Source organism: Electrophorus electricus, chromosome 14, assembly GCF_041902795.1.
Source record: "Electrophorus electricus isolate QZ-2024a chromosome 14, ASM4190279v1, whole genome shotgun sequence".
NCBI classification, from domain to species: Eukaryota; Metazoa; Chordata; class Actinopteri; order Gymnotiformes; family Gymnotidae; genus Electrophorus; species Electrophorus electricus.
In genome coordinates, this window is record NC_137510.1 from 10,525,001 (window position 1) to 10,546,816 (window position 21,816).

At 51.1% G+C, this 21,816-nt stretch overlaps 1 protein-coding gene and 1 long non-coding RNA gene across 13 annotated transcripts in view; one reads left to right on the plus strand and one right to left on the minus strand.

The window, feature by feature from the left end:
• The window catches only part of pard3aa (par-3 family cell polarity regulator alpha, a), a 277,492-nt gene that overhangs the window by 68,382 nt on the left and 187,294 nt on the right, over positions 1-21,816 (plus strand). Inside the window, exon 1 of one of the 12 annotated variants that reach the window (XM_081696958.1) lies at positions 4,781-4,914. The exons of the other annotated variants lie outside the window; for them this stretch is intronic. The gene's annotated coding sequence lies outside the window, so the exon portion shown is untranslated. Of the gene's footprint in view, positions 1-4,780; positions 4,915-21,816 lie in introns of those variants that run through there. 12 annotated transcript variants of the gene reach the window in all.
• Positions 5,573-10,374, minus strand: LOC145651248 (uncharacterized). The gene is made up of 2 exons (XR_014117081.1): positions 8,868-10,374; positions 5,573-6,355 (listed from the first exon to the last, which is right to left on the minus strand). It is a non-coding gene; the product is annotated as an uncharacterized LOC145651248 (long non-coding RNA).

The window sequence follows — 21,816 nt, forward strand, 5'->3', positions numbered from 1 at the left end:
ATGTTTAAAAAGAAGATGCACATTAAAACCTGTGTTGAAATTATTTATGTTCATCGAAATCTTTTTTTTTTAGACCTTTTAACACCAATTAAGTCAACTACAGTTTAAATGATTTGTTTAAATAAATTGAAATTTAAGTATTTGTGACTCATAACCAGCACTAAGTACTGTTTAGAGTTTATAGCTATGTAAACAGCAAATGTAGTAATATAATTTTGTATACCCAAATGTGCATATATTCGTATTAAAAGTGCAACACAACCATATATGCATGTCGGATCAAATTTGCTTTAATACCCCGGGCACAGAGCATAATGGAGGTGGAATCCTCCACAGGTGGCTGGGGGCAGCAGGTAGCTTGGCTTCTCACCGCCCTCCTCTGAGCTGCCGTCGGGAGGGCCGGCCGGGTCGGAACTCCTGGGTGGTCGGCCTTGTTACCGTCCGGCCCGGTCGGCCTCGGGTTTCTCCCGAGTGGCGACCCGCGCTTAAGGGGTCGGGGTTGAGTGGAACCTTCGGAAAGGCGGGAGGCCTCGTGGGGGTGGGGACGCTTTGAGCGAGGGACCCATTTCGTGACCCGCGGTGCAGACGGCCGCGTGGTTGCCGCTTGGGGCGCAATAATGGCTCTCTGCGCACTTGCGACCCAGCGCTGCAACAACATACAAAGAAATCGCAGTCGAGAGATGAGCGGCATCGGGGTCGGGCTCGCGGCGACGACCTGCAGTTGCCTCCTTGAGCATTTAACCTTTGGCGTTGGGAAGGTTTGAGGCTGGTGCTGTGGAGCGTGGGGCGAGCTGAGCAGAGCATGGGAACGCGTGCTCGAGTGCCATGCCTGTAAGGATGTGATTTAAGAGCCTTGCAGTACTTCTAGTGATCTTCTCTGCATATGCTCTTCCCTAACGCGAATTCCTTCACCACACGTTGAACTGCAGGGTGGGAATCCTCCCCGGATCAAAGATTACCCCCTCCTGCCGTCTCTGAACTCTCTCGTCACTTTTGAGTTCTTTTAGAATGACGAAAGGTTGCTGTTCCTTGTACTCTATCCCTCCATTTCACTCGAATTATTCTACACGGGGTTTCTCTCCAGGCTTTTATCTTTTTAAATGGGGGGGGGAAGGAGTGGATTTGGTTCAGTCTTCCTCTTTCACTCTGGACCCCCCCCCCCCCCACCTCAGAGCCCCCAAACACACCCTGCTCCCATTGCCCTGCTCCAATAAATCTCTCATCAGTAGGCTCTTTCTGTAAGCCCTGTGTGCGTGCGCGAGTGTGCGTGCGCGAGTGAGAGAGGTGGACACACAGCAGTAAAGTGCCTTGAACAGGCTGGCCCTCTCCTGCTGCCGGTGCTGCTCTCCTGTGTGCGTCCCTCTGCCTGATGGGCTGCTAAAGAGCCTCCCTTGTAGGCACCAGTATAGCCAACGTTGTTTGCCTGAAACAGAGAGCGGGGCTAAGTGAAGAGCAGACACGGGGTGCTTGGGGTGATGCTCTTTGGATGCGTCGTGCTCCTCCGTGAACCACTTTTCCTCTGTACCAAGGGCCCGTCCTCCCACCCGCCAGCAAGCACAGAGCAGGTAAACCATCGCAGAAAGGCAGAAAAACAAAGGGAAGCACCTTTATTAAATCTCTCTGTCCTTTCATGGCCTCCCTCCAGTGCTTTCTTAATAACCCAGAACTAATGCCTGCACTTCATGTGCAAATATTTGAGTCCATCTCCAAAGGCGTCGTCAGGTCGATCAGTGCCAGCGATATTACCATGTCTCATGAGTACTGGGAGAGCCTTTAGATTACACCCTGTGACCCTTCACATTTCCCTGATCCCACACTCCGCCGAAGCACGGCAGAGTGCTTTTAATAACTACTCAGGCTTCTATGGATTTGTCTTTCAATTGATTTAGGGCCTCAAATGTTTTGTATTGCTTCTTGGAAGATTTGCCAAGAGTTTTTTTGGTTTTGTTTCTGTTTTCTTTTTTTTTTTCTGTAGAACTCTTGCACCTTCAATCTCAAGTTTATTCTTGAGATCATTGTTTTGCAGAAAGAATCGTATCACGCCAAATTAGAGCCACTTAATTAGGAGGAAAAGCATGAACAATTTGCACGTGCATGGGTGTGTGTGTGTGTGTGTGTGTGTGGGGGCATACTGACTGAAGCCTGGGCAGCATCAGTGCTAATTAGGAAGTGGTGGGATAGCGTATAAAAGTAGCTAACGAGTGTGTTACCATTTCTGAGCAGATCAGCGACACATATAATAGGCACATAAATTCTCATTTATAGCTTGTAATCTGGCATCTATTTACCCAGCTACCCCAATTAAACCTGGTTCCAGACGTCCACCGGGATTCTCCTGCCTCTGGCCTGTTAGTTGCGGCCCGCCATTAGGGTCTCCTCTGGCTCACAGGCAGTGGCATACAGGGGGTCTGGATCATAAATGTCAGGAAGCACCAGGGGGTGAGGAGCGCACTGGCCACTGGGCTGTAGTCCGGGATACTTGGGGAGCACGTTCCAGCTGCTCTCCGCTCCGTGGAACGCCGTCCAACTTATAAAAACGGAGAAGGGGGGAAAAAAAAAAAGCAAAAAAGCAGCGCTTTGTCTTTTCCGAATGCTGTTAGAGAAAAGGGGAAAACCACCTCGCGCTCAGCCCCGCGCGGGCAAGCGTCTGAAAGTGGCATGTTTCACAGACCCCGGGTCATCTCATTCACTCCAGCATTGAAAGTACTTCCCTGCTCCTACTGGGAGCCCAGGATGTTGCCGGCCCTGGGAAGTCTCGTTAGTTCTGCTTTACTGCCTCTCAGACTGGTGCGAGGGGTCAGAGGCCGCTTTGCCAGAGCGGCTGTCCGGCAAGGCGCGTTCCTGCTCGTCTCTCCGCGCCTCGAGCCCAGAGATGAAGGGCCCTTTCGAGTGCTGGACACTTAAAGCCCCATAAAGCTCGTCCGGAAACACTGGACATGCTCGGGTTAGCTTTTTGACATGCTGAGACGCTCGAGAGATGATCCGTTGCGCTGGGGGAAGATGGCCTAATCAGAGAGGCCTATGGACAGGACAGAGTGCTGTTAGTGTCTGGGTCGTGCTGCTGATGTGCCCCTCAGGCTGGCTCCCTGTAGCATCCTACTTCTTGTGATGGGCTGCTTGTTTCCTGCTAATGGTGGGCAGTCCAAGGATGGCGCATGAGCATGTCACCCCTGCTCCTACACAGCTGCCCGCCGAAAGGCTCGGTTAAATTGGCAGCTTGCTGTAGATACTGAACGAGACATCCAAGGAAAACCACGACCTGGGCTCTACAGGATGCACTGGGACGAGTACCACCGATGTGCCTGAACTTGCCAATCAATTTCGAGGCGAGGGGAGGAAAAACTGTTGTGAATGAAACCCTGCTGGCACACAACTGGCTGCCATCTCTATAGCAGCAGTGCACGCAGCCATGGAAACAGGTTTTTTTGTTTTGACTTTTTTAAACACAGTGCTTTTGGGGTGAAATATCCTGCTTTCCTTAAGGTGCAGATTAACGCACTCTTTGCCGAGTGTCTGCTCTTTCTGTCGTCCTCCACAGTCCGCACAGTCTGCTTCCTCTAAAGAGACGGCCGGTGAGATCGCCGCCTCTCCCTCTCTAACAAAGGCTTTGGCCCAAAGGTGGGCGTGCTGGACGCGTCCTTCGTGAGACCGAGGCGCGGCCCGAGCCCGGTCCCCTCCGTGACGCGCGCTGCCGTCGCTCGTTCACTCTTTCCCGTGCCCGTGGTCCCGCTAGCCGGTTCGTGACCTTTCAACTGTAAATGGCAGGACCACACTGGCAGGGCCACACTTTCTTAGCGAACGGTAGTTCCGCTAACGCGAATGAGTGAGTGTAATCTCATGCGAGTCTGCCCTCAGGCGCGATTGACCCTCTTTAGGGTGGGATTGTAGGGGCATGGAGGCACAGGGCTAATGTACATCGTGGCATGCATCTGGGTGAATGCCAGTGACCCAGCAGAACTGGAGCACTAACATTCTGACCCACGGCATACGAGAACTGTGTAGGAAAGTATATCCCCTGCATTTGACTCTTTTTGCCAGAAGCAGATTTTGCACAGTAAAAGCACACTGCAGAATACAACATTCGTCTAATGAAACAACTTTCCTAAAGCCCACCATTGCTCTGTTTTTTTTAATTTTTCGATGTAACAGAACTATTGTATTGAAATCCTGAACGTTTCCTGGTGTTTTCTGCTAGGTACCAAGCTCGGTATGAACTCTGTGTGCTAGGTAGGAACTCTGTGTACTGGTGGGTGGGGGTAGGTGATCACATTGTGGGCTAGGTAGTGACTCAGTATGGCTGTGTGCGTGCGCGTGTTCTTTCGGGCATGTGTGGCTGTTGGTCTGCTAGAATACTGCATTTAACAAATAGCAAATACTGTGTTCCGTTTAACAAATATTTGTATTCTTTTGTTGTTGTACTGGCTGCTGCTTTATCGGCTACTGTGTTCATATATCCTATAAGCATATCTGCTACATACACGTCAGAGTATGTTATATCTTTTACAAATCGCTCGGTGCTTACACGCGTGTCCTTTTGTGTTGCACCGTGGTCCTGGAGGGACGTTATCTAGTTTCACTGTATACTTGTACGTAGCTGGAACGAGGGTAAACAGCCTCTTGCCTCTTGACACGGCGCTGTGGAAGAGCTGCCCTTTACCAGGCGGCGCGTCCACAGGCACATCCGTTTTGCTTTCCTTTAACCCCAGCGTCTCGAAGGGCAGGGCTGGGTAAACAGACAGGAGTGTGTGAAAAGCGCAAACACAGGCCTTATTGGCGTAGCCGAGGAGCAGGGCGAGGACTGAGCTGCCGCATGCGTCCCCCCGTAGCCTAAAGGGTAGACGCACGGCGTGGGTTTAGACCGGAGGCGGGAGAGACACTTTCCTGGGATTCCCTCTAACAAAACCAGCCGTGAAAGTGAGTGTTTTGGTATTGATGAATATTTTCTCTTTCTCTGTGAGAGGACTGTGTTGCTTAGTGTTGTAGAATCCAGATGGAAGTAAAAACATTTGGTTGACATTTGTGTTAAATATGTTAAATTGTTAAAACATGTTACCTTTGTTAAATACTTACACATCAACTTATACATGACATGAGATGATGTGTGTGTCATACCCTGAATAATGAGTATGACTAATGCATCCTGACTAATGAACTGCCCAAATGGATCATTTGGTAGGTGAATACTTTCCGCACATATGAATTGATTAATCGATCAGAATTAATTAATCGATCAGAGAAATGTGATTGAGACTGGTCAGGGTGCTTGCTCTGTGGTGTGGCGATTAGGACTACCCCCTATAGGACCTGGGTTCGAGACCCGGGTATGGTTTTTGCCCTTGGCCTTCATCACAAATGTGTCCCGGGCTCCGTCCAGTCCCGCTAATGGTGCTGCAGTGCTAACTGAAGGGGCCATGCACAGCACAGAATAGTAGATGCGTGCAAGTAAAAAGCTATCATTCCTTGACTGTTGGAGCAGAGGGGGAGGTTGGGAAGGTGTGCCCAGAAGAGCGTAGTGTCATGGAAAGCTCCTAGTAAATTACAAGCGAGTCAGCAAATCTTCAGACGACGTTAACACAATTAAAGTTATTTATACAGCACTTTTAACAGCAGATGTTGTCACAAAGCAGCTTTACAAATGTCTGAGTCCAAGCCCCCGGTGAGCAGGCCAAAGGCAACAGTGGCAAGGAAAAACTCCCTAGAGCACGAGGAAGAAACCTGGAGAGGAACCAAGACTCAAAGGGGGGGGGGCATCCTCCTCTGGCCGACAACGGTCGTCACAACAGTAACATTTTTTAGAGAAAAATAAATAACACATTGAAAAAATAAGCAATTTTAATGTTTAGCCTGGTTTTCTAGAGGTCCTAGTCTTGTCCCGATGATGTGCACGTGTCCGAGACCCACCCTGCACGAGATCGTCCATCAAAGGCAACGGAGAAGTAGTTGGCTGGGGTGGAGGTGTGGTAGGCTACAGCAGGGGACATCAGGGGGTGGTGGAGGAGCCATGGCAGCTGAGACGGCTAGAGGCTCAGTGACATCACGGCATCAGGGCTAGGTGAACCTCGGCAGAAAAAGAGACTAGATTATTAGATGTGCGTTGTCTTATTTTGCACTTTATGTTGCACTTTGTCTTTAGTTACGTGGTGCTGTTGTTTTGATCCGTGCCTGCGGTCAGGGCAAAGACAGCCGTGGTCGTCCCTACGGAGCGCTTTAATGAGCTGGAGCCTGCCGCACAGCGCCGGCGGCGAGGGTGCCGTGTTGGATCAGCCGGCCAATCCGCTGGCGCCGGCCTCGTGGGGCGGTATTCTGGTCGTGTAAACCTGAGCGAATCTGCATCCCATGGGCACCATAAACCCAACTAAAAAAAAAGAAAGCACTAATCACCAAACAGCTACAGGCATGCTGACAGCTTTTATATACATATTCCAAATTGTAAATTGCAGATTTTTTTTCTCTTTAGAACAATAATGAGGTCGGTTAGCATGATGTCCTTTGTCCATGCAGAGCTAACGCAAAAGATCCGAGTTCCAAAATCGGATTCTCAACCTAGCTCCGCGTTCTACGACGTTGAATGTGTGTCTTGGAAACGCAGAACACAACAGAACAAAAGATGCAAGCAATCAGGTGTGAAGGGACATGGCTGGAATTAGTTTTTGCGTTGAACACTAAAGCCTACAGTTTGTAAAGCTCCTCCTGTCTTCCGTGACTTTCTTTACCACACAACCCCGCCCCCGACGTTACTGCCAGTACACATCTGGAAACGGGCCTGAATGCCTGTTTAGGTGTTAATAGGTTTGAAGGTCTGCTAACGGGGCCGAGTGAAAAGGAGGTGCGTTGGCCTGCTTCATGTTGGCCGTAAACAAGCAGCAGGGCTGTCCAGACTCATTCCACCGTACGCTGTCCATAAGGCGGCTCCAAGGTCCGGGCTCCGGTGCGGTGGACATCCTGTTCACAGTCCCTAGGGCCTCGCCAGGGCAGAACTGAGGCCTGCAGTGCATTCATCGATCAAAAACTAAATGTCAGCAGTGTCCTTTCACATCCAGTTCCTTCCATCTCTTGTTCTGTTGCGTTCCCGAAACATCCGTTCGATGTCGGAGAACGCAGAGCTAGGTTGAGAATCCCATTTTCGAACTCTGATCTGATCCTATGTCCATGCAGAAATCATGCTAAGCGATCCCCGTTATTGTTCTAAAGAGCGTCGCTCTCCCGGTGTGGGTTCACCAGAGTACGTATAACAAACCTCATATGTTTAGGCAAAGCTTGCGCAATTGCCTTCAACTCCTGAACTGTTTCAAAGAGCGCCCCAGTTGTTTTAGGGCAAAGGTCCCTCGCCACTCTCTGTCCAATTAAGAAAGAAAAAGAAACTGCTCTCTGCGCATTACTGCAACGTTTTGCTTTAGTCATTCATTATAGCATTATTATCGTCCCTTCACTGCCTAGCAGCTGCTATCTCGCAAAGGCACAGCCTTTTAAAGCACGTGCAGCTGAGTGAACCCAAAGCGCCTCACGCACTCCGAGGTTTTCGGTACATCTTTGGCCTGGTGATTACAGTCCAGGAGAGTGCAGTGGAGCCATTATTCCTAAAGGGTCTATTTAACAAACTGGGTAATGGAGAGTGAAGGTCTGCCGTAGTGCACGGCCCGCTCCTCACGACCCTCCCCCCCGGAGCCTGTCCGAGTGGGGGGGCGCTTCATGGCTCTGTCAGCCTGCTCTTGACAGGCAGGGCTGCGGAGTCAGGGCAGACGTTCCGCCTCGCTTCAAAGCGGCGTTGCAGGAACGCCGTCAGCTCTTCTGCCAAGCCTCGCCTTCAAAGCGCACTTTCCTCGCGTCCAGCTTCCGCTGCTTCCCCCTAGTTACCTCAGATCAATACTTGACCTCCCAATAACTCTGAAATGACTGGGTACCGAGTTCACAGCCTGATTTGAATCATCAACTGCCTCCGCGTGCCCCATAACATGGCGTGCAACTTAAAACCTAAATTAGACGGGGGAGTTTAACAAGTCTGGGGAGGAAAAAGCAGTTGTTTTTGGCATCTGGGATGAATTCCTTCTCCTTTCCAGTTATAGGCAGGCGTGTTTTGTCTTTTAACAAGTGTCCCATTGTGTCGCGTTATGTTGCGACGCTGAGCCAAGGCAGTGTTTTTAGCGGCGCTGAAATCCTCTGATTAGGTTTTTCTAAGCGCGTGGATTACATGCCATGTGGAGGGGGGCCCCTGGGAGCCGCGTGCCACCCTGCGCTCTCAAGGCACTTTGCTAGGTGGATTCGCATCCACCTGCTGTAGCGCTGACATTTTGGCTCCCTGCATGGGTTTTGGTTGCAGTGGGGAGCATTGTGTTGTGCAGAGTAGGATTTGCAGCTGCTTGAGCCAGCAGTGCCCACGCGACACGCTCCGGCTGCTGCCCTTGCTGCTCCTGGTATGGGCCTCTCCAATGGCCAGTCTGGCCATATAAATATCTCTCTCTCACACTTCAGCTGGCAGCTGAGTTTGGGGAGGCTCGCCTGCCGCGGAGACACGCGTGGAAGGACCAATCGAATGACGATCAATATATTTATCCCACGAGCGCTTGGCCCCCCAAAAAACAAACAAACAACAAAAAGTTGCGCGCAATGCATTACTGAGAATGTCATTTCAAGGATTTTGCTCGTACGCCGTTAAAATAACTTCATGAATCTCTCCTAGACTTAATGAAATGGGCCTCGATCACCTTATCGACACGTTTAATTATCCACCGGTGAAAAGTTGCAGCCTGGAAAATAACAGCGTTAACAGGTTTATAGCGCCAAACTCCCTGCTTTCAGCCCCGGGGGAGAGGTGTCGAAAAGACCCCCCCTCTCCCAGCCAAGCAGCCATTTAAGCACATCATACACACCTTCCTCCCGAACACGCCGCGCTGGGAGCTTGGCAGAGGGTGTTTGCCGCACACATGCCCACTTTTGGCTTGCGCACGAGGGCACTGCGAGGCGGAGGGGCTGAACTCTGGCCCGGAGCAGGCCTCCTACCCCCCATGTGCTCGGCAGTGGTCCAGCCTGTCGTCACAAGTGCCAATTAGTGCTGATTAGGGGGCGTTGTGGAGGCAGTCGACAGCTGCAGAGTGCCAAGCCCTCGCAGACACTCGGCTCCCCTCTCTCTCTCCACCACACTTTTGTGTGCTCTTCGTGACTCCTCGTTCAAGGTCGAGTTAGGCAGACGGCACGGCACGGTCACGGCCAGAAGGATCTCGCGCTTCAGAACGAGAGCCCTCCTCTCGGGCTCACGCCGATGTGGGCGCAGTTTGAGCGCCGCTGCCGGACCGCGGTGCAGTTTGTTTGCGTGTCCACAGCCGGCGTTCAGACCTTTTCCGTACTATAGCTGAGAGACGTCACTGAAATAAAGCTATAGTGGGTCTTTGGGCCTGCCTTGGCCTGACTTGTCAGCTTCCAGCTATATTTATTTTATATGAGGCAATCATTCTTAGTATGTTTATCTTGGAAAGAGGTGCGCTGTAAGTGTGGAGGTCAGGCCTGGCTGGTGTTTTTTCACAGGAGAACACTATGGAACCTCCCCCATGTTCCCCAAACCCCCTGCTGTCAGCCTAAACATTAATAATCCATGTCCTCATGCAATTAATCCCGTGTTCGTAACCGCCGCGGCAAGCGCTCGCTGAGGAAAAACATAAATATTGGTTCTTGCTGTGAGGTTGCCCGGGGTCGCCGTGGGAAACAGCTAGCCTTTCCCACTAGTGTCATTCTGACTTGGCCAAACAGGCTCCAAGCAACTCTGAAGGTCATCTTGTGAGCGAGAGGCCAAGGTCGCGTACGCAGGGGGAGAGAGAGGCAGGTCTCGACTTGGAGCCTGGATCACTTCATCCATCACGGGCTTGATGAGGAGGATCTTTAATTACACAGCCTTCTCCCCAGGACGCAACCTCCCCCCCTCTACCAGCCACCATCCCCTGCTCCTCTTCCCCCCGCAGAGCTCGCTCTTCCTGGGACGTGGAGTGCCACGAGTCCCCTTCTCCCTCCCGTCTCCGCATCCAAGAGCCGAGACGTGCTAAGCCGAGGCAGCAGCAAATCAATACCGGCCTAATTCTGAATAATCGAGGTTATTACAGTGAAGTCACGCACCCCATGTGCCTCAACCCCCCCCCCGTCACAAATGTGGGTAATTAAAGAATGAAAAATGCTTGTTTCGTTTTGCTCAGGCCCCTCTTCAGCGGCGCACCAGTCAGGCCTGAGCGTGCATAACCCGCCAGCGCGAACTCTCCGCCGACGAGAGTTTCCTCTTGTTTAGCGGGCAGGCATGACCCACCCTCTGTCCCTTTATGGTGTTCAGGAGAGTGTGTGTGTGTGAGAGAGAGAGTGTGTGTGTGAGAGAGAGAGTGTGTGTGTGAGAGAGAGCGTGTGTGTGAGAGAGAGAGCGTGTGTGTGAGAGAGAGAGCGTGTGTGTGAGAGAGAGAGCGTGTGTGTGTGAGAGAGAGAGCGTGTGTGTGTGAGAGAGAGAGCGTGTGAGAGAGAGAGTGAGCGTGTGAGAGAGAGTGAGCGTGTGAGAGAGAGAGTGAGCGTGTGAGAGAGAGAGTGAGCGTGTGTGAGAGAGAGAGAGCGTGTGTGAGAGAGAGAGAGAGCGTGTGTGAGAGAGAGAGAGAGAGTGTGTGTGTGTGTGTGTGTGAGAGAGAGAGAGAGAGAGAGAGAGTGTGAGAGTGAGTGAGTCTGCCTGCGTGTCTGAGGTGCGCTAGAGGGCACAAGCTGCATGCGGACAGGCTGCTCTCCGCTCGGGAGGGAGCGGCGTCCCCTCCTCTGTTTACCCCAGACCCAATTCTACAAGCACAGGACGTTTTATATCAAACCGATAACCATCCTCAAAGGAAACTGAAGGGTTACGAGAGCAGGTAGCTGTACCGGCGGACGCAAAGAGGAAGAGGGTGTCGTTTAGAGTACGCACTGCCCGCACGCACCTGGAGCACAGAGAGCCGGGGAGGGTAGTAAGGCTGAAGCCTCGTTAAAGTCTCCTAAGGACTGGTGTCGATGCCAGAGTTGAGCAGAGCAGGGCACAGGTCCGGCTCATTAGCACCTGAGCCGGACCACCCGGAGGCGTAATGGGTGTTGCCGGGCAGCGGGCGTTCATCGGTGCACCCGCAGGAAGGGCTGCTACCGCACACGGACACTCCAGTAAGGGCGGGAACCGCACCGCACACAGACTCCAGTCAGGACGTAGAGAGGGTGGAGACCTACTGTGGCGAAATGAAGGGCGCATCTGGGTCACGTGTCGAATTCATACCGGCATTTTCTGTGTTTATACAGGAACAGTTCGACATTTTGGAGAAATGTTTTTAGTGAGAAACACTAGGTTTCTTTGTAACTGGCTTGAGAGTTTGCGGCCAAACTTCGTATACGGGTCTGATTTCGAATGTGAAGGAGCAGGCTGAAAAAGTCCCGAATTCACACACGCACGCACGCGTGCACACGTACCGGAGGATGTTTGGCTCAGGGTCTCCGTGTGGTGCCCAGAACAAGCCTGTTTGCTGTGAGTGCCAGTCTGCCAAACGAGGAGGGGAACCCAGTGCTCCGGCGTGCGGAGGTGAGGCACATCGTCGCTGCTCTGGTTCTGAGCTCTGCCTTCTGGAGCACTTTGAACTGAACTGAGCAGGAAGCAGGATTCGGTCCTCGTAGCGGGGTTTGTTTATTCGTACACTTCAGTTGAGAAGTGTCTCATGCCAGCAGTCCTTTGTCTGGGGCTCTCACTCTCTCTCTCACACTCACACTCTCTCACACTCACTCACACACACATTTATTTATATATACACACACACACACACACACACACACACACACACACACACACCACGTCTATCCTTGTCTGTCCTCGTTAGCACTTTCTCTGTCTTGGACTCTTTGTCTGCTTCAGTCTATGTCACTGTTTCATTCTATTCTGATTTTGGCAAGTTCTCTTGGAACCAACATTCCCCACCCACCCCCAAAGGTCCCAGACCACACACTCTCTCTCTCGCGCGCTCTCTCTCTCTCTCTCTCTCTCTCTCTCTCGCGCGCGCGCGCTCTCTCTCTCTCTCTCTCTCTCTCGCGCTCTCTCTCTCTCTCGCGCTCTCTCTCTCTCTTTCGAGAACGTTCTGGTACACTGTGTGATTTATGTGTGTGTTGAGTCCTGGCGAGTGTGTTAATTGTTCCACTGCACTGTGCCGGTGGTGGGAGACCTCCGAGGGAAGAGGAGGTTGTGACGCGTGCCCTGCCGGCTTGCCTGTCTGTCTGCTTGCCTGTCTGTCTGCCTGCCGGTCTGTCTGTCTGCCTGCCGGTCTGTCTGTCTGCCTGCATAGCCGCTCATACATGGTCTTCTGAAGTGTCACATGACACTTAACAGCACTAAAATGACAACAGAGATTAGATTTACTCTAATACTTCCAGCTAAGCAGAAATGCGACCTCAGTAGAATAGGAGCTCCTCATTTCTCAGGTCTTGAGGGTTTGTTTTTGTTTTGTTTTTTTTAAAGAATGCTGCTCATGTCTCCCAGTACATGATGGCTTCCTTGGTTAAAGATGCCGGGTAATGATGAGACTTTCCCTTGAGGTTGTAGCAGTACAGCCAGACACTTCTACTGCCAAGTTGTTTGTGTGTGTGTGTGTGTGTGTGTGAGCTTTGTGTCTGTGTGAGCTGTTTATGGGTCATTTGACAGTGGACCTTTGGGACTGGCATAGAAGAACCTTTTAGCCCCTGTCTGCCAGGACTGTGGTTGATAAGAGCAGAGTATCTCAGTCTCTTGCGCGCTCTCTCTCTCTCTCTCTCTCCCCCTCTTTCCCCTCCCTACACCCAGGGGTGAGTGTCTCTGAAGGTAGAGGGCCAGATAGTGATGCGTGTGAGGAGAGTATTTATTCTGCCCAGGAGCCCTGCACTTTAATGTGGCTGAGCTCCACCCATCTGCTCGATTTCACCACAGAGGTTAAATCTCCTCCACCCATCCCGGCACCCCCACCCTCCGCCCAGTGCAGTCATTAAAAATTGCACTCATGCCCTGGTTGATGAGTCAGTGCTGTGTCACGCGTGCGTCCGTGGTCAGGGGATTTTAGATCCGGAGTTGGTGCGTGTTGGGCCGTTTCTCCAGCCTGAGGTGAAGACCCAGAACGAGGCCACTGTTTGGGTGGGGGTGCAGAAACACCACCTGACCTTAGAAAACCTAGTTTCTAAACACGCCAGCGTCCAGTGGATGTCGCCAGGGTGAACTCTTGAGTTACGACACACGTACGTTTGTGGCAAGTGTGTGTGTTGCTACAGTAGAGCGTTCAGCCACACGAGGGACTCTACAACATGGACCTAATCAGGAGTAGGGCTTGAATCCAGTATCTGTCTATCTGTCTGTCTGTCTGTCTGTCTATCTGTCTATCTATCTATTGACAGCGACCAAGAATCGCAGTGCTAAAGGAAAATGTTAAAATGAATCATTGAACAATCAGCACTGATTAAATTCTGCAGTATAGACTTGTGCTTAAATGTAGGGGGCTGTGCATTAAACTCGTAGTGATGTGTGAAACACCTTTCATGTCACTGCTGCTATTACGCGTCGTTTTGATCGTGTAGGGACGTGCGTGCTGTTCCCGCAGCCCGGCGAGGCGGACCTCGCCTTCGCGCAGGTCTCCTATCCAGCAGGCTGCTGGATCACAGGACGGCAGCTCCTCTTCTCACGGACTCTGGGTCAGCTCGTCGCAGTGAGCGGCGGGCGTGCCAAATTTGGCCAGCGGCGGAGCGGAGACCCGGCAAGTCGGAGCAGCCGGCGGCGACCCGAGGCCAAGTGAAGGACGGAGTGCTCCCTCCTCCCAGCTTCCTCCTGCTCCGTCCTTACAGCCGCTCCGCCTGCAGCACGTGAACTGTTTTTCTTGTTTCAGCGAGTGTTTTGCCTCGTCTCCCTTGCCTCCACCCCTCCCGACACACACACCACCCAGCTGCAGCCTGCTGCCCGGACAAAGGGTTTAATTACTTTCCTTTTGGCTTTGTGCATAGCCGATGAAGGGCTGAAGGACGTTTTGCCTAATATGGGTTTTTCAGATGCCTGTGTTGGGCTATATCAATGGAATATTAATATAAAGTCTGTGTGTGTGAGGGAGAAGGACGAGCGCAACCAATCAGCAACTGAACAAAAGGAGAGAAAAGCTGGGGAGTGGGTCCTGCGCGTGAGTGTGTGTGTGTGTGTGTGTGTGTGGGGGGGGGGGGGGGTGTACCCAGCTAATTTGATTGATTCATTTCCTAAAGGCCACTTCACAAGCATAGCGCCTGAAGGTGCTTTTAAGGAACTATATTTAGACAGCAAGATGAATCGAGGCACAACGGAAAATCAATAAGGAGTATCATAAACAATACATTAGTTAGCCAAGGCTGAGTTTGTTGGTGCTTGTGCTTTCAATATATTTAATGTAAACAAGAGAATCAGGTTCCCTTACTATTTATCCTTATATTGCTGTCATTACAAAATATAGCTTGTATCTATTTTTGGTTAAATGGCTGGTGTTTAGATTGTTGCGTTAAGCATTGCAGATTAAAGGCTTCACATTTCCCCAGTCGGAGTAGTCCGGTGTGATTAACAGGTCAGAGTCCGCTGAGTAGATGTGCAGTGTAGGAGAAGCCCCATCAGATGAGCCCCGTGCCTCAGTGGTGTTCGCCAAACCACACCTTTGCTGGTGACCAGCTGGCCACGGCCCCGGGCGCTCCTGCTTCCAGCCTCCTGTTGCGGGGATGCCAGGCTGGTCACACCGTTATTAGCTTAGCGTTTCTCACACAGCAACCCAAAGCTCCACCAGAGCAAGGCCTCATTTCTCCTTTGAAAAAAGCCTTTGAAAAAAGGCATTTCTCCTTTGAAAAAAGTGGGACCACTCTTGTCATCATCTTCTTCTACATCTCGTACTTCTGCTTCTTCTGCTTCTCCCGTTACTTCACCTCGGCTCCTGCTGCACATGAACTTCAAAGGGTGCCGCTTAAAAAAAAAAAAACCCAAAACAAACCTCAGCCCGAGTGGATTTGAAAGGATGAGTTCCTAATCTGTTTAAACTTTGCTTGCACCGTGTGTTTTCACACCACCTTTTCTGAATTCCCGGAGTTAACCCTCTTTCCCTTTCCAGCATTTCCAGAGGAACAACAGACCCGCCTCACCAAATCCGTGTCCCAGTGCGCAAAGCACAGGTGGAAAGCAGCGACATGCTAACGTCAGGCATGAAATCAGTCACTTTTTGTGCGTGTTTCTGGTGTTGGGGCCCCGGTACCAGCTAATGAATGAATATCGTTGCACTTAATGGCGAGCTGGTTGCATTTGAGTCTGGAGAAGCGTAGCAGCCCCGGCTGGTTTAGGTGGCGTTTCATGCCTGCTGTAGCTGAGGGCTGGTCTCCTCCCAGCAGGGCTGGATCTTGGAGCAAAGACTCTCCTCGCAGCGGGGCTTTTGAAATATGCACGAACCTGGCGGGCCGGCGGAAAAGCGCTCCTCCTCCTGCTGCCGCTAATGAGGAGCGGAACCGCGCTAAGCACTCGCTCGGACCCCGCGCACACGGAGGGACTGGCCGTGGATGTGATAAACGGCCGAAGTCGAGACAATTTCAAAGCCTAAAGTGTGATAAGTGTTCACAAATGCCTGGCCAAAATGGAACTGAACCCTAACAACCAGACACGCAGCATACAAGTGTATGCTCGGAGAGACTGCGTTTTTGTTCCAAACCCTTTTTTGAAGTTCCTTACATCATTATTTAGAAATGAGTAATGCTTTGAGATGGTTTAGAAGTACCGGTTTAAGAGAGGAGTGTGCTGATGGTTAGATGGATGTGGGTGAATGTGGGGGATGGATAGATTAAAGGATGAATATAATAGGCCTGTTTGCTGAACCGGAGGAGTCACTAGGCAAAGTTGGTTTCTGCACTCTGAAGATGAGGGAAGTAAAACCTTATCCTCCTCTGGATCCCCGGTTCCGCATGCGTGCTGGTGTATTCGGCGCAAAGAAAACACGAGCCGAGTGAGGAGGAGGTGGCGGAAATGCGCTCAAAAGAGGGAAAGATTTCTGCCGAGTTCTCCTGGAGGAGGTACGTGGCAACAGCCACGCTCCGATTAAGGAGAGCGTTCCTCTAAAGGCTATTGATTTTTGCACCCTCCATAGAACCCCGGCTCCGTTTACGCCCACCGCCACGGCCGCCGCCAACGGACGGGCTCGGCCACTGCAGAGGCGCGCGAAGCGTCGCTTCCGTTCACATCTGCTCAGTCGAGCTCCTCCCAGGCCCGCCTCTCACCAAGCCCTCCTACCGCCAGACAACAGAGTGCCCTGTGCCTTCTTCCAGTACCTAACCTCCGGCGCCCAGCCACAGGGGAGAGTGGTGGTGGCCTCCGCCTGCGTCCCTGGCCTGTGCTGCTGTTTGTAATCGGCGTAATGCATGATGAGTGGATGGAGAGCGACTCAGAGACAAAGGTGAGAGAGAGAGAGCGCGAGCGAGGGCAGAAGAGGCCGAGCGAGCGCGTGGTTTTAGTGGCGGGGAGCACGCTGACCAATAGAATTATGACTCGCTGCTGACTGAGAAAGGATTGCATTATTAGCCATAGCGGGTACGCCACGTCTTTTCTGATGGCCTTCCTGTATGAGGGCTCTACGCCGCTCGGTACAGCCTAAATGACTAGGAGTCCATCAGATTGATTACCCATGGCAACCTGGAAGATCCACAGTGCCCGGCTGTGTTCCAGCACTGAGGACTTTATTAGGACTGAATGGTGAAGTCTATTGTTGTGAAGTGGATATTTGTCTTTCTAGTTCATGCGTGCAAACTGGAAAAAATGCAGGGTAAAACAAGTCAGGGCCTTGATAACACTATACTGATACATGATGCATACTGAACGCCATACACTGATGCATACTGAACGCCATACACTGATGCATACTGAACGCCATACACTGATGCATACTGAACGCCATACACTGATGCATACTGAACGCCATACACTGATGCATACTGAACGCCATTCACTGATGCATACTGAACGCCATACACTGATGCATACTGAACGCCATTCACTGATGCATACTGAACGCCATACACTGATGCATACTGAACCTCATTCACTGATGCATACTGAACGCCATACACTGATGCATACTGAGCTCCATACACTGATGCATACTGAACCTCATTCACTGATGCATACTGAGCTCCATACACTGGTGCATACGGAACTCCATACACTGGTGCATACGGAACTCCATACACTGATGCATACTGAACCTCATTCACTGATGCATACTGAACGCCATACACTGATGCATACTGAGCTCCATACACTGGTGCATACGGAACTCCATACACTGATGCATACTGAACGCCATACACTGATGCATACTGAGCTCCATACACTGATGCATACTGAACCTCATTCACTGATGCATACTGAACCCCAGACACTGATGCATACTGAACCCCAGACACTGATGCATACTGAACCCCAGACACTGATGCATACTGAACCCCAGACACTGGTGCATACTGAACCCCAGACACTGGTGCATACTGAACCCCATACACTGGTGCATACTGAACCCCATACACTGGTGCATACGGAACGCCATACACTGGTGCATACGGAACGCCATACACTGGTGCATACGGAACGCCATACACTGGTGCATACGGAACGCCATTCACTGGTGCATACGGAACCTCATTCACTGGTGCATACTGAACGCCATACACTGGTGCATACTGAACCTCATTCACTGATGCATACTGAACGCCATACACTGATGCATACTGAACGCCATACACTGATGCATACTGAACGCCATACACTGATGCATACTGAGCGCCATACACTGATGCATACTGAGCGCCATACACTGATGCATACTGAGCGCCATACACTGATGCATACTGAGCTCCATACACTGATGCATACTGAACGCCATACACTGGTGCATACTGAACGCCATACACTGGTGCATACTGAACGCCAGACACTGATGCATACTGAACCTCATACACTGATGCATACTGAACCTCATACACTGATGCATACTGAACCCCAGACACTGATGCATACTGAACCCCAGACACTGATGCATACTGAACGCCATACACTGGTGCATACTGAACGCCATACACTGATGCATACTGAGCGCCATACACTGATGCATACTGAGCGCCATACACTGATGCATACTGAGCTCCATACACTGATGCATACTGAACGCCATACACTGGTGCATACTGAACGCCATACACTGGTGCATACTGAACGCCAGACACTGATGCATACTGAACCTCATACACTGATGCATACTGAACCCCAGACACTGATGCATACTGAACCCCAGACACTGATGCATACTGAACGCCATACACTGGTGCATACTGAACTCCATACCCTGGTGCATACGGAACGCCATACACTGGTGCATACGGAACGCCATACACTGGTGCATACGGAACGCCATACACTGGTGCATACGGAACGCCATACACTGATGCATACGGAACACCATACACGGATGCATACGGAACGCCATACACGGATGCATACTGAACGCCATGCACCGGTGCATACGGAACGCCATGCACCGGTGCATACGGAACGCCATGCACCGGTGCATACGGAACGCCATGCACCGGTGCATACGGAACGCCATGCACCGGTGCATACGGAACGCCATGCACCGGTGCATACGGAACGCCATGCACCGGTGCATACCCCATACTGACAAACACGCAGTTCCTGCACTCTTGCTTCATTTTACACCTTGTTGGTTTGTGAAACAAAAAAACACTGACAGATCATCCCAGTTAGCAATGAACCTAACTTCATTATCTGCTTCTAAACGCCTTCTTAGAAATGAGAGGATGTCAAAAAGTTGGAGATTTTTCCTGAGTAGGAGAGCACATTTCCTTTCAACTTTTGACCTCATTCTATCATCCGCACAGATGAAGCAAGAACATCATCTCTGAAGTACCAAGCCTGCGCCTCGGCACTCTCTCTCAACAGAATTTCCACGGTAGCGGAACAGCCTGGATGGAAATTACTGACTAGCCAAAAGCTAATCAGTTAATCCCGCTAAACGTTTCAGTCTGCTGAAGGGAGGGATTCGGTTACTCTGCAACCTCTGGGACCAAAACTGGGTCAGATGTGTTTGGAAAAGGTCTATAGTATATAATGGCATTGAATGATTAAGGTTGTATAATTTCCCTTAAAGGCTTCCACTGCTCTGTTTGACTCCCCTAACAGGGATGTAAGTTGCACCGATGTTTGGCAGAAGCCTTGCTCAGGGCACCCACATAGTTGTGCTCACACACTGATTCACCAGCTTATTGCGTTGCCCAAGACAGCGCTCAGCCATATTCACGTCCCCACGCGAGTTTGCGCTGTTTCTGCTCCAGACACTGCCCCCGTGACGGCTTTGCCTGCCAGAGAGCGGTTGCGGAGGAGCGCGGCAGGCTGCGGCTGGATTCACGGGGCTGCTCGGGCGAGGAGGCTGAAGTCACCCCACGGCTGGGACCTGCCGGTTCCGCCCTAGAATTATTCTGTGTGGACCGAGGCAAGGAAGTGAGGAAACTTTTGGCCACTTGTTTTATTAGCAGCTTTGCTAACGGAGACGAGGTCTTGGGTTTCGTGCAGCTGCCAAAGGCATACCGGTCCACGTTCGTGGGCCGTTTGTAAGACACCGGTCACGCTTGTAGGGAAATGTGGGTTGGTTTAAAGGTGTGATGGGAAATCAAACTCGATTGACGCCCTTCTCTGGGCATTTGCTGGGGAAGACGGGCGTAACACAGCTGGGCCATTTTGTCCTCTCTCCGGATTTTGTTGTCTGTGCCGTTGGGCTTCAGATGAGGAACCCGATGGTTTCGGTTCTGCCGTTCTTACTCACTCGTCGGGTTAGGTTGGCGTCGGCCGGCATGGCCACCGTGGTCACTGTGCATTCGAAATCGCCGTTGGTGCTCGCGTTGTGTTCAGCAACGGTTCGAAATTGCCACCGATCTTTGACATTTGCATGGGGTTCAAGAGGTGCAGTCCAGTGCGCTGGTCTTCATGCCATCATAAGTCGTGTGATCACAGGCTGTCTGGGCCTGCGCGTCCAATGGGACGGGATGCGGTACCGGGCCCTCCACATCCCCTCCCCTCCAGTGCCTCGGGCTCGGGCAAAGATCAAAGGGAGCAGACATGAAAAGCATCGTCGAGATTCACCCCCCCATCCTCTTGCCCTCTGTTCCTGCTTCTCTCTACCCGCTCCCCTCCGTCTCTCTGGTAGTGGGTGAAGGTTGAAGCGTGCAGCGTCAGGTGTGAAGGACTTCGGAGACTTCAGCGCTAGTCTGATGCTCTCCGGCTGATGGACGGGTTATCTCAGCCCAAAGGTCTCCGACTCTCCCATCAGCTGCTCGTCCGCACTTTACAGCTTCCTGACCTCGTGCACTTTGGCAAACTTTCCACCTTTAGAACGGGGACACAATTTCACTCCGCGATTAGGCGATTAGCCCTGCAGCCAGACCTGCCGCTTCACCCCACCTCACTCCCACAACCGTGGTTGGCAATGCGCTGCCGGAATTGGCAGCATGTTACATCCGTAACTGTCATAGGTTCTAAGGGGCTGTGGCTAATTTGCAGACTGCAGAACTGTGACTGTGTGTGTGTGTGTGTGTGTGTGTGTGTGTGTCTGTCTGTCTGTCTGTCTAAAAGGTGGTTAGTATAGTAACAACGCTGCTTAATACTACATGTGTAACTTTCTCTGGATAGGAGTCAAATGCATTATATGTAAATGTCTAAAAAGACTTGTACACCTATTTTTTCCTTAGCAGGGAAAGTTGGGGTGTTCTGTAGCAAAGATCATTTTCACAGAGGTTTTCCGGTGTTCAGCAAGAACCTACAAGTAGGATGTGCTGCCATAGCAACAAGGGTAGGCCAGCAGAGTTCACACAGTTCAGTCGGAGAATGTTAATTTTTCTGTCCTCAAAATACACACGTCCATTTTCAACTAGCGGAACATTGATGTTATGTAATGTGATTTTGTTATAATGCTTCAAAACTCTTGCGTAGAAACATCTGTCATTCTTGTTTAGAGCCAGAACGCACAGTGGCAGTTAGATCTGTAGGACTCCATCGAGTTTTTTTCTGAACTCTCCGTATCTGGCATTGTTCTCTTTCCGTTCTGGTTTTGCAAACTCTGCTATTGTGCTTCCCGGAGAACGCTCTGGATGGATGAGACCTGACAGCCGTGGAGCTGGAAGCCTCATGGTGTACTTTAATAAAAAAAAACAAAAAAAAAAAACAAAAAAAACAAAACAAAACAGAGATGAAAATTAATGATGAATTTAAGATCTTATTTGTTCTGCATCTTTGCAAAAGTTCTATATCCCTCTTCAGCACATTATTTCTTCATTTTTCTTCCGAGTATTTGTTTGATACGGACGTTAAAATGATGAGGAATCGCAGGACAGACTCTATCAGCTGGGGGGTGCCCTTTCACTTTCCTTTAATATCAGAGTTGCTTTTCCTAAGCTTGCTTGATGGTGACGCCGCAATATCTACGCTCGCTTACAGCAGCTTGCTCTTGTGATGAGACACAGGAAGAGACCGGATTAGAAGTGTTGGTGGACACGCCCTCCCTGCCCTATGGGGCGGGTCCTGCTCTGATAGCACTGTTCCAGTAGCGTGGTGCCAGCGCCATGCCGGTTCTGGTGCCCAGGAGTCGAAAAAGATTCCCAACCTGCAAGATCAGTAATTTCGTCCGCCTGGAACCGCCGAACCTGCGATGCAAGCGGCCGAAGGGCGGGGCCCTGGCGGCACGACGTAAAGCTGTTTACTGCAAGTGTGAGAACTGCAGCAAAAGCAGCAACAGA